The sequence below is a fragment of the Lepus europaeus genome, chromosome 7, assembly GCF_033115175.1.
Source record: "Lepus europaeus isolate LE1 chromosome 7, mLepTim1.pri, whole genome shotgun sequence".
Lineage (NCBI taxonomy): Eukaryota > Metazoa > Chordata > Mammalia > Lagomorpha > Leporidae > Lepus > Lepus europaeus.
This window is the reverse complement of record NC_084833.1, coordinates 54,614,503-54,630,463: the sequence shown is the minus strand read 5'-3', so window position 1 is coordinate 54,630,463 and position 15,961 is coordinate 54,614,503. Positions and strand designations below refer to the sequence as shown.

Genomic DNA, 15,961 nt, shown 5'->3' with positions numbered 1-15,961 from the left:
AAATGCATGAACTAATGAAATCCACACATGACATGAAAGAAATCTCTCCCACGAAATTGAGATCTTAGAGAAAACAAAACGGTATCTTGGAAATGAAGAATTTAATAGAACAAATAAAAAATGCAGTGGAAAGCCTTAACAACAGAATTGGTGAAGCAAAAGAAAGAATATCCAAGATGAATCGCAGGAAATTACACAGACCAAAAACAAGAAAAAGAAATTAGAAAACTAAAAAAAAAAAACACTGTTGGGAATCTACAGAATACTATCAGATGACCCAATATACGTATTGGGTCTTAGGACAGCGTAGAAAGAGAGAAAGCATTAGAAGGCCTTTTTAGTGAAATAATAACAGAAAACTTCCCTAATTTGGAGAAAGGCACATCCAAGTACAGAAAGCACAAAGAACTACTAACAGAAATGACCAGAAAAGATCTGCACTATGACATATTGTGGTCAAACTATCCACGGTGAAACATAATCAAAAGATTCTAAAATGTGCATGAGAGAAATGCCAGATTACTTTCAAAGGATCTCCAATTAGACTCACAGAGGACTTCTCATCAGAAACCCTACAAGTTGGGGCTGGCGCCATGGCTCACTTGGTTAATCCTCCACCTGCACCACCAGCATCCCATATGGGTGCCGGGTTCTATTCCCGTTTGCTCCTCTTCCAGTCCAGCTCTCTGCTGTGGCCCGGGAAGGCAGTGGAGGATGGCCCAAGTGCTTGGGCCCTGCACCCACACGGGAGACCAGGAAGAAGCACCTGGCTCCTGGCTTCGGATCGGCGAGGCTCTGGCCATGGCGGCCATTTGGGGGGGGTGAACCAATGGAAGGAAGACCTTTCTTCTCTCTCTCTCTCTCTAACTCTGTCAAATAAATAAAAAATAAAAAAATAAATAAAAGAAACCCCACAGGCTAGGAGAGAATGATGAGATATATTCCAAGTCTTAAGAGAAAAAAACTGTCAACCCAGAACGCTGCAAAGCTCTCATTTATGAATGAAAGTGAAATAAAGATCTTCCATAACAAACAGAAATTGAAAGAATTTGTCACCACCCATCCAGCGTTGCAAAAGATGCTTAAGGATGTATTGCACACACAAACACAGAAGAAACATGGTCATCATTACGAAAGAAGGTGAAGGCGGAAAATCTCCCAGTAAAAGTGCAAAGGAAATAATAAGAAAAAAATAGGAATATTTATTGAAAAATGGCAGGAAAAAGTTGTTACTTATCAATAGTCACCTTGAAAATAAATGGCCTCAACTCTCCAGATACAGACTGGCTGAATGAATTAAAAAACAAAACTCATCTATTTGCTGCCCATTTCACCAACAAAGATGCACTCAGACTGAAAGTGAAAGGATGGAAAAAGATATTCCATGCAAATAGAAACCAAAAAAGAGCTGGTGTAGCCATCCTAATATCAGACAATATAGACTTTAACACAAAAACTGTTAAAAGAGACAAAGAAGGGCACTATGTAATGATTAAGGGGTCAATTCAAAGGAAGATGTAACTATTATAAACATATGAGTATATTCTATATATTTATAATATATATGCACCTAATTACAGGGCACCTGACTATTTAAAAGAATTGTTAAGGGATCTAAAGGGAGACATAGACTCAAATACAATAGTAATAGGAGTCTTCACTACCCCATTTTCAGCAATGGACAGATCAACAAGACAGAAAATCAGCAAGGAAACTACAGAGTTAATTGACACTATAGACCAAATGGACCTAACAGATATCTACAGAATATCCCATCCTATAGCTGCAGAATATACATTCTTCTCACCAGTGCATGGATCTTTCTCTAGGATTGACCACATGCTAGGCCATAAAGCAAGTCTCAGCAAATTAAAAAAAAAAAAAATCAAAATCATACCATGCATCTTCTCATATCAAATGGAATGAAGCTGGAAATCAGCAACTCAAGAATTTCTAGAACATATGCAGACACATGGAGATTAAACAACATGCTCCTGAATTAACAGTGGGTCAAGGAAGAAATCAAAAGATTTCTAGAAACAAATGAAGACAACATATCAAAATCTATGGGATACAGCAAAAGCAGTGTTAAAAGGAAAGTTTATAGCAATCAGTGCCTGCATGAAGAAACTGGAAAGGTACCAAATAAATGAGCTATCAATGCATCTCAAGGACCTAGAATATCAACAATAAACCAAACCCAAAACTAGTAGGAAGAAAGAAATAATTAAAATTATAAACAAAATTGAAACCAAAAAAACATACAAAAATATCAGTGAAATATAAAGCTGTTTTTTTTGAAAAATAAACACAATCAATACATCACTGATGCAACTAACCAAAAAAGGAGGGAGAAGACCCAAATCAATAAAATCAGAGATGATAAAGGAAATGTAACAACAGATACCACAAAAATAAAATCATCAGAAATCACTACAAAGAGCTGTATGCCAACAAGCCGGAAACCTAGAAGAAGTGGATAGATTCCTGATACATATAATCTACCTAAATTGAGCCATGAAGACACAGAAAACCTTAACATACCCATAACCAAGATGGAAACTGAATCTGTAACAAAGACCTTCACAACAAAAAGCCCAGGACCTGATGGCTTCACTGCTGAATTCTACCAGACATTTAAAGAAGAACTAACTCCAATTCTTCTCAAGTTATTAAAAACAATTGAAAGGGAGGGAATCCTCCCAAATTCTATGAAGCCAGCATAATCTTAATTTCTAAACCTGAAAAAGATACAACAGAGAAAGAGAACTACAGGCCAACTTACTTGATGAACATAGATGCAAAAATCCTCAACAAAATTCTAACCAATCAAATCCAACACAACAGAAGGATCATTCAAGCAGACCAAGTGGAATTTATTCCTGGTATGCAGGGATGGTTCAACATTCGCAAATCAATGTGATACATCACATTAACAAATTAAAGAACAAAATCCATGATTATCTCATTAGATTCTGAGAAAGCATTTGATAAAATACAAAACACTTTAATGATGAAAACTCTAAGCGAACTGGGTATAGAAGGAACATTCCTCAATACAATCAAGGCAATTTATGACAAACCCACTCCAGCATCATATTGAATGCTCAAAAATGGAAGCATTCCCACTGAGATCCTTAACCAGAGAAGGATGTCCATTCTCACCACTGCTATTCAATATAGTCCTGGAAGTATTAGCCAGAGCCATTCGGCAAGGAAAAAAAAATCAAAGGCTACAAATAGGGAAGGAGGAAGTCAAACTATCCCCATTTGCAGATAACATGATCCTAAATATAGGGAATCCAAAAGACTCCATGAAGAGACTATTGGAACTCATAGAAGAGTTTGGTAAAGTAGCAGGATATAAAATGAATACACAAAAATCAACAGCCTTTGTATACAGACAATGCCATGCCTGAGAATGAACTTCTAAGATCAATCCCATTCACAACAGCTACAAAAAAATCAAATACTTGGAATAAATTTAACCACAGACATCAAAGATCTCTATGATGAGAATTACAAAGCATTGAAAAAAATAGAAAAACATACAGAAAAATGGAAAAAAATCTTCCATGTTCATGGATTGGAAGAATCAATATCATCAAAATGTTCATACTACCAAAAGCAATCTATAGATTCAATGCGATACAATGCAAAATACCAAGTACATTCTTCTTAGATGTAGAAAAAATGATGTTGAAATTCATAATGGAAACACAGGAGACCCCAAATAGCTAAAGCAATCTTGTAAAACAAAAACAAAGCTGGAGGCATCACAATACTATGTTTCAAGACATACTACAAGGCAGTTATAGTAAAAACAACCTGGTACTGGTACAAAATCAGATGGACAGACCAGTGGAACAGAATAGAAAAACCAGAAATGAACTCAATCAATGCCAACCAACTGTCTTATATCAAGGATCTAAAATCAACACCTGGAGCAAGGACAGTCTCTTCAACAAATGGTGATGGGAAAATTGGATCTTCACATGCAGAAGTATGAAGCAAGACCTATACCTTCCACCTTACACAAAAATCCACTCAAAATGCATTAAAGACCTAAATCTACTGCCTGATACCATCAAATTATTAGAGAACATTGGGGAAACCCTCCTAGATATTAGCACAAAGAATTCTTGGAAAAGACCTCAGAGGCATAGACAAAGTCAAAACTGACAAATGGGATTACATCAAATTGAGAAGCTTCTGTATCGCAAAAGAAACACTCAGCAAAGTGAAGAGGCAACTAACAGAATGGGAGAAATTATTTATAAACTATACAACTGATACAGGATTAATAACCAGAATACATAAAGAGATAAGAAATTCAACAACAAAACAAACAACCCAGTTAAGAAATGGGCAAAGGACTTAAACAGGCATTTTTCAAGAGGAAATCCAAATGGCCAACATGAAAAAATGCTCAGAATCACTAGCCATCAGGGAAATGCAAATCAAAACTATAATTAGATTTCACCTCACCCCTGTTAGAGTGGTTTTCATGCAGAAATCAACAAACAACAAATACTGGCAAGGATGTGGGGAAAAATGCACCCTAATCCACTGTGGTGGGAATGTAAACTGGTAAAGCCACTATGGGCTGGCACCACGGCTCACTAGGCTAATCCTCTGCCTGCTGCGCCAGCACCCCGGATTCTGTCCCGGTTGCTCCTCTTCCAGTCCAGCTCTCTGCTGTGGCCCAGGAAGACAATGGAGGATGGCCCAAGTCCTTGGGCCCTGCACCCACATGGGAGACCAGGAAGCACCTGGCTCCTGGCTTCGGATCAGCGCAGCGTGCTGGCTGCATCGCGCCGGCCGTAGTAGCCATTTGGGGGGTAAACCAATGGAAAGGAAGACCTTTCTCTCTGTCTCTGTCTCACTGTCTAACTCTGCCTGTCAAAAAAAAAAGCCACTATGGAAGACAGTATGGAGATACCTCAGAAATCTGAATACAGACCTACCATATGACCCAGCCATCCTACTCCTGTAAATTTACCCAACGGAAATGAAATTAGCATATCAAAGAGTTATCTGTACCCCCATGTTTATTGCAGCTCAATTCACAATAGCTAAGACATGGAATTAAACCAAATGCCTGGTAACTGAAGAATGATAAAGAAATTATGGGATATATACACCATAGAATACTACACAGCAATTAAAATAAAAACAAAATCCAGTCATTTGCAACAAAACTTTAAAACATCGTATTTAGTGAAATAAGCCAACCCAAAAAGGACAAATACCATATGTTCTCCCTGACTTGTGATAACTAATAGGACACATAAAAGGCAATCTGTAGAAGTGAAACTGACACTTTGAGAAGCAATGACTTTGAACAGCCCTTGTTTGACTGCTGAGTAACATTTTTTTAATACTATTTGTTAAACTCCTTACTTAACATAGAATTAATCATATGTATATAAAGCTAATTAAAAATAGATCTTAGTAAAAAATAAGAATGGGAATAAGAGAGGAAGGAGGAAGGGGGGTGGGAGTGTGGGCATGATGGAATCACCATGTTCCTAAAGTAGTAATTATGAAGTGTATGAAGTCTGTAACTGTAAAGCTGTATAGTTCTGCATACATTCCTACAGACTTATTTCTAATGGTACAGTTAAAAAAAACCTGGATGGGATACCAAATCCCCATAAGCAGAGTGGTAAACAAAAGCATTTTAAGTGTTAAAGTGATCATAGGGATAGGATTAAACATTCAAGTGATCATATAGATTGGCTTACATGTTAAAGTGATCATACAAATAGGATTAAGTGTTTGGTAATAACAGTAGATAGAATTAAAAAGGTATGAATGCTCCAACATAGGAAGCAGTTCATACAGCAGACTTATAGAAAGACAATTGCTTAACATAGCACTCTGACCTCAGAATCAGCCCTTAAGGCATTCTGGTCTGGCCAAAAGGCCCACAATAGCATTTGAGGTATGGAAAGCCAAGGCACTGTAGCAAAAAGTGTCATATATGAAGGACCTCTGTGGGCAAGACCGCAGGGATAGGAAGTCATCAAAGAAGGGTGTATTTTTCTCTGAAGCAAGGAGAGAACTTCCACTTTGCCTATGGCCTTGTCTAAATATTGAAGTTTGTGGATTCAAAAGGCTTCCATAGTCTAGGCAGCTCATGTCAAGAGCCTCAGGTGATCATGGACGTCATATGTAAGAGTGTCAATTGTTAAATTAACAATAGGAGTCACTGTGCACTAACTTCCCATGCAGAACCTCTGTCCTCAAAGAGTTGTATTATGAGTTAATAGTAAACTTGTTCTCAAAGATCTACTTCATATTAGTGTATTAAGTGCAAGATAATCTTATGTTTAATAAATTTTAGATAAACATAAGTGCCCAACTCCATTGCCTATTTCCTTAGGTGCTTCTTTGATTAATGATAAAACTTGCTCTCAAAGAAAAAAAAAAGAAGCACATTATCCCAAAAATTAAAAGAAAAATAAGAAAGGTAATGGGAGGAAGGGTAGGATTGAGGGAGAGTGCGAGGGAGGGAGGATGGGATGGGAAGTGTCATTATGTATTTAAAACTGTATGTATGAGACACATGAAATCTGTTCCATTTATATAAATTAAAAATTTAAATTAAAATGGTATCTAGAATAGCACAAAATACACCCAAAGATTCAATAGGAAGATTAGAGGATTGTACTAATCCCATGGAGGATTGGATCTAAGACTCCCGCAGATATCAAAATCTGCAGATGCTCAATCCTTTACATTAATGTAGTAGTATTTGCATATAACCTACACAAATCCTTCTGTATACTTACCTCCTGTACACTGAAATCATGTCTAGGTTATTTTTCATACTTACTACAATGTAAATTCTATATAAATAGTGTTGCATTATTTAGGAAATAACAACAAGAATTAAAAAAAAAAAGAGCTAATATAACTTATTTCTAAAAATGAATATATTGGGACCGATGCTGTGGCACAACAGAAAAGCTGCCATCTGCAGTGTCAGCATCCCATATGGGTGCCGGTCCTAAACCCAGCTGCTCCACTTCCAATCCAGCTCTCTGCTGTGGCCTGGGAAAGCAGTAGAAGATGGCCCAAGTTCTTGGGCCCCTGCATTTGCATGGGAGACCTGGGGGAAGCTCCTGGCTCCTGGCTCTTGATCAGCCATCTGGGGAGTGAACCAGTGGATGGAAGACACTGCCTCCTCCCCAACCTCTGCCTCTCTGTAGTTTTGCCTTTCAAAAAAATAAATAAATAAATAAATCTTTAAAAAAATGAAAATGAATATATTTAGCTAAAAGGTTATATTACTACTTTAGTCAGCTTTGTCAATATAAACCAATAAGTTGTTAAATTGACTTGAAAATTTAACCATAGAACATTCATTTATTATCTTTTAAATAAGTCTTGAAAGATATACTTTGATGTATCATGGCTAGTAAAGAGTTGGATGTGTTTATTACAGGTAACTCTTTTACTTTGGTAAATAATTTACCAGAATAGCAGGCATTAAAAATAAGCCAAATTTTAGTATTTGCTTATCATGACATATCAATAATGGCATGTGGTAATCTCTGCTTCTGAGAGTAAAACAAGCTCATGTTTGTTGGTCACTTCCATTGTGTGTGACACACTCTTCTAAACGCTTTAAGTGTACTCACAAATTCATTCATTTAAATTCCCATGATAACCTTTTCATAGATTAATAAGCACGACAGTTGAGGAAACAGGCAGAGAAAGGTTAAAAGACAAAGTCAGATAGGTAACAGTGGGTTTTTGTTCTCAGCACTTAAAAATAAAGATAGAGGCCAGCGCCATGGCTCAACAGGCTAATCCTCCGCCTTGCGGCGCCGGCACACCGGGTTCTAGTCCCGGTCGGGGCACCGATCCTATCCCGGTTGCCCCTCTTCCAGGCCAGCTCTCTGCTGTGGTCAGGGAGTGCAGTGGAGGATGACCCAAGTCCTTGGGCCCTGCACCCCATGGGAGACCAGGAGAAGCACCTGGCTCCTGCCATCGGAACAGCGCGGTGCGCCGGCCGCAGCGCGCCTACCGTGGCGGCCATTGGAGGGTGAACCAACGGCAAAAGGAAGACCTTTCTCTCTGTCTCTCTCTCACTGTCCACTCTGCCTGTCAAAAAAAAAAAAATAAATAAATAAATAAAAAAATAAAGATAGAAAATGAAACATGCCTCACAATAAAATATATATATATATCTGGCCCTCCCCAAGAAATTCTATTCATCCATCAAAGATTATCATTTTGTTTCACTAAATTAGTAGTCATATCATATAAAGCAGGTGAGATAGTAACAGTTCTCCAATAAAACAAAACAAAAATGCTCTGAAGGCAAAATTATACTTTTAAATACAGCCAAGTGGATTTATAGCAAGTTTATCCAAAGAGAAGCTATAAAAGATCTTGGCTTAGAGAAGGTGTTCAGGGTTTTCAACATTAGTGGTCTGAGTGTCACAGATTAGGAATATTTCAAAGCACATAGTTTTTTTAATCTAAGCAAGGACAGTTTCTAAAAACAAAACAAATTCCTAAAACATAAAATTTAAAAAGAACAATTAATAAATAGAATAAGTCATGGGGCCAGCACTGTGGGCATAGTGGGTTGGGTCACCTGCTATGCTGACATCCCACGAGTGCTTGTTAAGAGTCCAGGATGCTCCACTTCTGATTCGGCTCCCTGCTGATGCACCTGGGAAGGCAGAGGGAGGATGGGAGTGTTTGTGTCCCTGCCATCCACGTGGGAGACCAGGATGGAATTTCCAGGCACCCTGACTTCAGCCTAGACCAGCCCTGGCCATTGTGGCCATTTGGGGAATGAACCTGTGGACAGAAGATCTTTCTGTCTCTCCCTCTCTGTTACTCAGCCTTTCAAATAAATCAATCTTAATAAAAGTTAAAAAGTCATTCCAAAGAACTTCACCCTGATATATTCTATACATGTACTTGTATCTTAATGCTATATATTGTCCTTATTGTTCTAATCTAGTGACAGGGAGCCACAGTGATTCTTGGCTTTTAAATTTTTTAATTAGCAACAGTCAAATGGTTGGTGCTTATGTCTGATGCTACAACACTGAGCAAGAGAAACAAAGTTCTTGACACCAAAGAGCATTCCAAAGAGAGACAGTAATAACACCAATAAATATACAATCACAAAATGAGAAAGTGCTACACGGAATCACTACAGGAAGCTACAAAATCCTATAAAAGGGGGCCTTGACTTAGTCTAGTGTCAGGGACGTCAAACAACATTTGATTTGAGATCAGGACAGTCTAGCAAGAGAAGTGAAGAAAGTGCCTGAGATAGAAAGGAGAAGGGAGAGGGAAAATGGCACCAAGAGATGGACTAATATTTTTACTGATGACCTGAAGACAAGACTACATGCCTGTCCAATCTGTGAATGGCCAAAACTGAAATGAATAATAGCCACTGAATAACCAAATCAAGACTGAAAAAGTTACTGACGCTGAAACTAATTATACTCATGAGTAACTGCTAAATCCTAATTGTTTGAAAAGCTAACTATACAAAAACCTATAGACAAGATACTTTAAAAAAGTTGCAATATAAAATGTCTGAGGGTTTTAACAAAATAGGTCAGTAGTATAATAGGGACACCAAAGATGCTAAAATAATCCTTAACTTTTGCTAGAAGCAGGTGTCCAGAGCAAGGCACCTTTGTCACACTGTGCTCTGCAATGGTTAGACCATGCTGAAGTCTGAATGCAGCTCCGAGCAGTCTCACTTTTAAAGGATACTAACAAATTAAAACATATTCAAGGTATTTGAGTCTAGGGAAGGAAACAAAGCAATTCATTCTAAATAATCAGTTTGGACAACATGAAACAACATAACAGGTATGTTCAAATATTTAAGAAACTGCCATATAGAAGATCAATATTATATAGTTACAGAGACTAGAATGTGGAAGTAAATGGCCACTACATAAATTAGAGAGGTAGATTTCAGTTCAATGTCAGAATATCTCACCATCCAGAAGTAGAAAGGGCTACGTGTGGGCTCCCTTTCACTGAAGTATGGAAATTTTAAACATTTGAAATTCATGTAATGACTGTCATACAAAGATTTCTGTCTGGATGGGAAGTGGCAAGGGTCACCTCTAACCTTTTACTACCCAAAAGTAACAAACTTCTTACTTTCCTGTACTCAGTTAAAATGCAGTAATATTTTAATCAACTAGATTAGACCTACATTACTCAAAGAAAACACAGAAATTTTTAAAATTTGATTTCAATATTCAGTATAAATTCATAATAATTTGATTAATGCAATGTAAAAGAGGTAAGACGTCTCTCTCCCTCTACACTCTCAGAGTCTTGGCTGGGCCTAAGAAACTATCATTAGACAGATTAACAAGAGAAAAGCACACAGCCTTACTTAGTACTTTTTACATGTACATGAGCTGACAATAAAAATTAAGACCCAAAGGTCTGAGGTACTGAAGGTTCAAAGTATGTATACCAGGTTGGAAAGAGAAAAGCACATCGTGAAGATGTTACAAGACAGAGGGGTTTGGGCTAGAGCAGTACATTGTGGGAAGGTAACTAGGAATAAAAGGGTTATTTTAATAAAGTCTGTATAGAATTCTCTGTTTCCACTGCCTGCCCCTGGTGACATGAATGTTTTCCTTCCTCGAGGTATGGGAAGGGATCTTTTTTTTTTTTTCTATGCTATTGTTACTTTATTATTTTAAATACATTCAGTAGTCAGCAATATACAAAATCACACATTTTTCATTTAAATTAAATTGCAAATATGCAATTATAAAGGTTAATCATAATGTGAACATCTATGTACTATAAGACAGGTCAAGAAAAGGAGCATCTTTAATATACTAGAAACCTCCATCCTGTGAGTCCATCCTCAACATAGGTCCCTTCCTTTCTCCAGAATTAACCAATATTGTGACATTTGAATGATAACCGTCTTTGTGTGTTTCTGGAGAATAATTAACCCTACCATCTGTATTACTATAATTGTTATAATTCAGATTTGGAGGAATGTTTTAATATCTACCTATGTTGTTACATATAGACATGATTATTCTTATTACAGCATAGAACACTACATTGTAATGTAAGACTACAGTATAACTTATATATATGTTTTACTTGGTCAATTCTAGCTTTTATAAATAACACTGAGATGTGTAAATGCATATGTATTTTAAAGAGAGATGAGGTCAACATTATCTATAGAATAATAGTCCTAAAAGTGTGATCTTTGGATCACTAGTGAAAGCATTATCTCAGGACTAATGCTACCAGTATAAATTTTTGAGTTTTTCCCCCTAAATGTAGTTAATCAGAAACTCCAAATTTGGGGCTCAGTATTCTGTTTTAGTAAGACTTCTGGTTCATATTGACACCCTTAATGTGCAAGAACTGGGTCCAGCTTTGTGGCAAGTGGATAAAGCTGCCACCTGTGAGGGTGGCATCCGGAAGGGATCTTTCATATAGGAGCTTTTTAGAACTCCTGCTTTCAGAAAGAAAAAGAAAGGTCAGAGTGTCTGTCTTACATCTACTGCTTTTCAAGGTGCCTTTCACTCTATCCTTAAACTGCAGTAATATATTTGGGGTGGTATATTTTGTTCCCCTACACTGCTTATCAAAACCATACTTTAGCATACTGATTTAGAAACTATTCCCCTTTGCTTCTGTGTACTTTTAATCTGATAACTTTGACTGATAAGGTTTATAATGCAAGGCAGCACATTAGCTTGTTACCCTGTAATTGTATTTAGTATCCAGGAGACTTCATCATCAGCTCCTTGGATTAAAATACAACAATATTTAGAGACTATACAAGACAGTCTGGAACACTGGTCCTCAACGTTCAGGAGGGAGGGCCTGGAATTTATAATTTATTTCAAAAATAAAATATTGATAACATTAATGTCCATCACTACCATAAAAATATCACTCTGTGCTCTATATGCAATGTAAAACCACAACTAAAATGTCATGTTCACAACAACCGCATGTTGAAGCCATCCTTTTAGGTCTCCACCACAGCGTTGTCTTCATTGTCTTCATTTGGGACCTCTGCACATACTTTTACCACAACAGGTGCGATTGGTTAACTCACAGGCCTAGCCCTCTGTGAGCTTCTTGAGGATAGCAGCTGTGTTCGCTCTTCTGGCAGATACACCGGTATATAATAAATGCTTATTGAATGGTTGCAGTAAATACTGCTGAAAGGCTTTATTATTCACCTACTGTTCTTTTGATTCTTGTTAATTTGTTTATTTAATATCATTAACCTAGCATAAGTTAAAAATCTCTAGGAAGGTGTCGGTGCTGTAGTGCAGTGGGTTAATATTCCGCCTGTGGCGCCATCCCCTATGGGCGCTAGTCCCAGCTGTTCCACTTCTGATGCAGCTCTCTGCTATGGCCTGGGAAAGCAGAAGAAGATGGCCCAAGCGTTTGGGCTCCTGCACTCACATAGGGGACCCTGAAGAAGCTCCTGGCTTCCAATCAGCTCAGCTCCGGCCATTGTGGCCATTTGGGAAGTGAACCAGAGGATAGAAGACCTTTTTCTGTCTGTCCCCCTTTCTGTCTGTAACTTTACCTCTCAAATAAATAAATACAATCTTTAAAAAAAAAAAAACTATGAATAAAAATGTAAAATTGTAAAAGTTTGTCAATAAATATTTATGTAAGTTGGGAAATGCCCATTATTTCATATTAACAAAATAGCTCCCTCTAGATCATGGAACAGTAGTGATGCACAGGAACATAACTTGCAAACCACCAGCACTGAATTCAGCAAAGGATAAATATTCAGCCAAGACTTCTCAAAGAACTAGCAGCTAACTACAGTGCTATATATAATGTACACAACAGACTTTACTAACAAGATAAAAATGTGCTTTCAAAAAAACACTTGAAGGATTTTCTAAATAAAGAATTGTTATTTTGAAACTCATAAGAGCACAAGAATTCCAAAAATGCCACATTCTCTAGTGGGTGGTACATCCTCAAACAGTTGATCACTTCTTTTTCTAACAAATGAATTGTTGTAGTTCAACTATTCCTCACAAAGATATAAGTCAGGAGCTAGTGTTTAACCTAGGGATTAAAATGCCCACATCCCATATCAGAGTACCTGGGGTCGATTCCAAGCTCTGGTTCCTGACTCCAGCTTCCTGCCCTGGGAAGCTGTGATGATGGCTCAAGGTGCTGGGTTCCTACCAGTCCCATGGGAGACTTGGACTGTGTTTTAGGTTCCCAGTTTCACCTTTGACCAGCCATAGTCCTTGAGGGCATCTGGAGAGTGAACTAGCAGTTAAGAGCTAGAGTGTACAATCTCAAGATCCTCAGTCTATCAAACTCTCCCCCAGTCATCTTTGGGCCTCTCCCCAGCCCTACAATATACATTACATCATAAGTAACTGCCCCTCCAATGCAAACAAAAAAAAACCCAAATTTAAAACACAATGCCTTCATAAAAAGATTAGACAAGAATTGCAAAGCCTGAATTGAAAGCGTTAACAAAGAGGCCTAATTGACAAGTACTGCGGTACTTAGAAAACCTCTCTGAAACTCCTTCCCCATCAAATTTTCTAGCAACTTGACTTACAAAATAGATACTTATTATTTATATCAAGATACTATTTTAACTGTGAACTTAAAGTCAGCAATAAACACTAGGCACTAGAATTAGGTCCCTACAGATGCTATTTACCTTAGTACTTCTTACCCACACTCTAGCTCTGCAACCAGGTATCAGCTGTTTTTTAGAACTGAATGCCGTTATAACCAACACATAGTGAAAGAATCAGGCCATAGTCATCCCTCAGTCTGGAATGCTGGTTTTGGGCTCAAAGAGCTTAGTCAGAAAAAAATTATATAAAGAAGAACTACAGGTTAGAGAGTACTTAAGAGATTAAGAACATGAATTTCTAACAACACCTGTGCGTTTACTAATTACAGTTCATATTTAGAAAGAATACATTCGATTTCTCAGAATTCTCTCTGGACCTTGCTTGCCTTTTTGGGAAAAGGGAAAAGGAAGTGTGTTAGTATTTAGATATGAAGCAATAAGTATCTAAAGAAAGCTCACTTGCACCAAATGACAAAGCATTAACGAACTTTTGAAACGAACCACTGTATTTTGGAGGTAAAACAGTCAAAAACTGAAGCCAAGTAGTAAGACATTAGAAGAGAAAAACCCATACTGCTTTTGAGCTCTGAATACAGAAAAGCCTTGCTTCTCAGAGGGGTGGCTTCAATACAGATAATTAATTCAGCCTCCTTGGTCTGGGGCAGCTCATGCTCCAGTCCAAAGACTGAAAGGATGGAGCTCATTTTATAGCAAGAAGAATGGAGGGGGCTTTGGGCTGAAGAGGTACGAATCATAAACAGCTGAAACCGTGAGAGCAGCTTTTAAATACGCCAGAGGAAAGCAATATGTCATCTGCCAGGTTGAAACAGGGCAGGGTCGGACTACGGAAGGGCACTCCACTTAATAAGGGGCTTGGGGACAAATGAGTAACAATAAATCCACAACTACGAACAAGAGACAAACATCTCAAGAAGGAATTTCAAGAGCTAACACGGAGAGCTCCTTTGGCTTGCAACATCATTACAATTATTATCAGCTGGGAAACTTTTTCCCTCAGGTGGGTCTCAGGGTAGCAGCTATTCAGACCAGCAAAGTCCTCTGGGAAGGTAGCGGCCCGCGCTGATTCAGCAACGTGGGGCTGGCCGGGTAGAGCGACAGCCCCCTCTGAGCTAACGCCCAGGCACGGGGCTTCTCCTGTGGAGTGTCCCACCCTCGGCCGCCCGGTTGTCATCCTTCCTCATCGCCTCAGCGCCACCAAAAAGCGCACCTGGACTCTTTAACAAAACAGCCAAGTCCGGTGGCCAACGGGCTGCACCGGCGGCAATATTCAAAAACCGGTCTGGATTCGCGGAGGAAACACTCACTCTCGGTCCCCCAGAACCACCCTCAAAATTGGGTAAGCCACTTCCAGCCCCCGGCAACTGGTAACCGCCCGATCGGAGACGGACGTCCACGGCCGCCCCACACCCTAAGCCGAGGCCTGGGAAGACCTGCGGGGCCAGGCCTGTCTCTCCTATAAAGCCCGGCTCGACCGTCGAGGCCTGGCCGGGTTCCTACTCTCAGCCTGAGGGTCGTGGGGCGTCTAGGAAGGGACACAGCGAAAAAACAGCCTGCCGAGCTCACCCCAAGTTCAAGGCATCGCGCTCCCGGCGGCGCCAGCCGCTCAGACCCGCAGGCGCCGGCGGCTCGGTCGGCGACTGTCGCACTTCGGTGACGTAACCCCGCCCCGCGGCGCGTTGCTGGGAAACGGGGACCCAGCCTTTCTCCTCGGCGCTCCGCCCAGACGCTCGCGCTCCGCCCGCACCTGGCGACGAGGTAGGCGCAGCCGGGAAGCCGGGTGAGAGCGGAGGGGTGGTGGCTCTCGTGTGGGATGGTGGCCTGCCAAATGGCGGTTGGAGAGACCTTGTTCAGCGGGCTCCTCGAGGCAGGGGCTGCGTGGGGTGGCCGTGGAGAAGGCCTGCCCTCTCCCGCCTCTCCTGGCGCCATCTCCTGAGCGTCTAGCTGGTGGCCGCGGGTGCAGAGGGAGGCTGCGGCTTTGTCAAGGTCTGGGTTCCAAGCCACGGCTTACTAGGCATCCAACCTCCCACTGATGATTTTGTTTCGTGGTCATCAAGCGAGGCTCATTGCACTGTATTAGCTGGACTGTTAAGCATAAGAGAGAATACATAGAAAGTAGCACAGGGTCCAAGATGGTAAGTTTTAACGTGTGATAGTTCTGATTATTATGAATACAAGTTGGCGGTATTGTTGCTTTTCACGGTATCTTAATTGGCATCTAGCATCTGTTGTGTGCCGAGTACTGCTTCATACACCTCACAGGGATCCTTCGTTCAAAGTTACCCATCCAGTAAAGACTTATGCTTTTCAAAA

At 39.6% G+C, this 15,961-nt stretch overlaps 1 protein-coding gene and 1 long non-coding RNA gene across 3 annotated transcripts in view; one reads left to right on the top strand and one right to left on the bottom strand.

Moving 5' to 3' along the window:
• The window catches only part of RNF141 (ring finger protein 141), a 36,588-nt gene extending 21,291 nt beyond the window's left edge, over nt 1–15,297 (bottom strand). Inside the window, exon 1 of one of the 2 annotated variants that reach the window (XM_062196510.1) lies at nt 15,215–15,297. The gene's annotated coding sequence lies outside the window, so the exon portion shown is untranslated. Of the gene's footprint in view, nt 1–8,614; nt 8,693–15,214 lie in introns of those variants that run through there. The other variant, XM_062196509.1, reaches the window with a different exon arrangement.
• Nucleotides 15,298–15,334: 37 nt separating this feature from the next.
• The window catches only part of LOC133763178 (uncharacterized), an 80,171-nt gene continuing 79,544 nt past the window's right edge, over nt 15,335–15,961 (top strand). The window contains exon 1 of the long non-coding RNA XR_009866380.1: nt 15,335–15,406. This is a non-coding gene — a long non-coding RNA (uncharacterized LOC133763178). The remainder of the gene's footprint in view (nt 15,407–15,961) is intronic.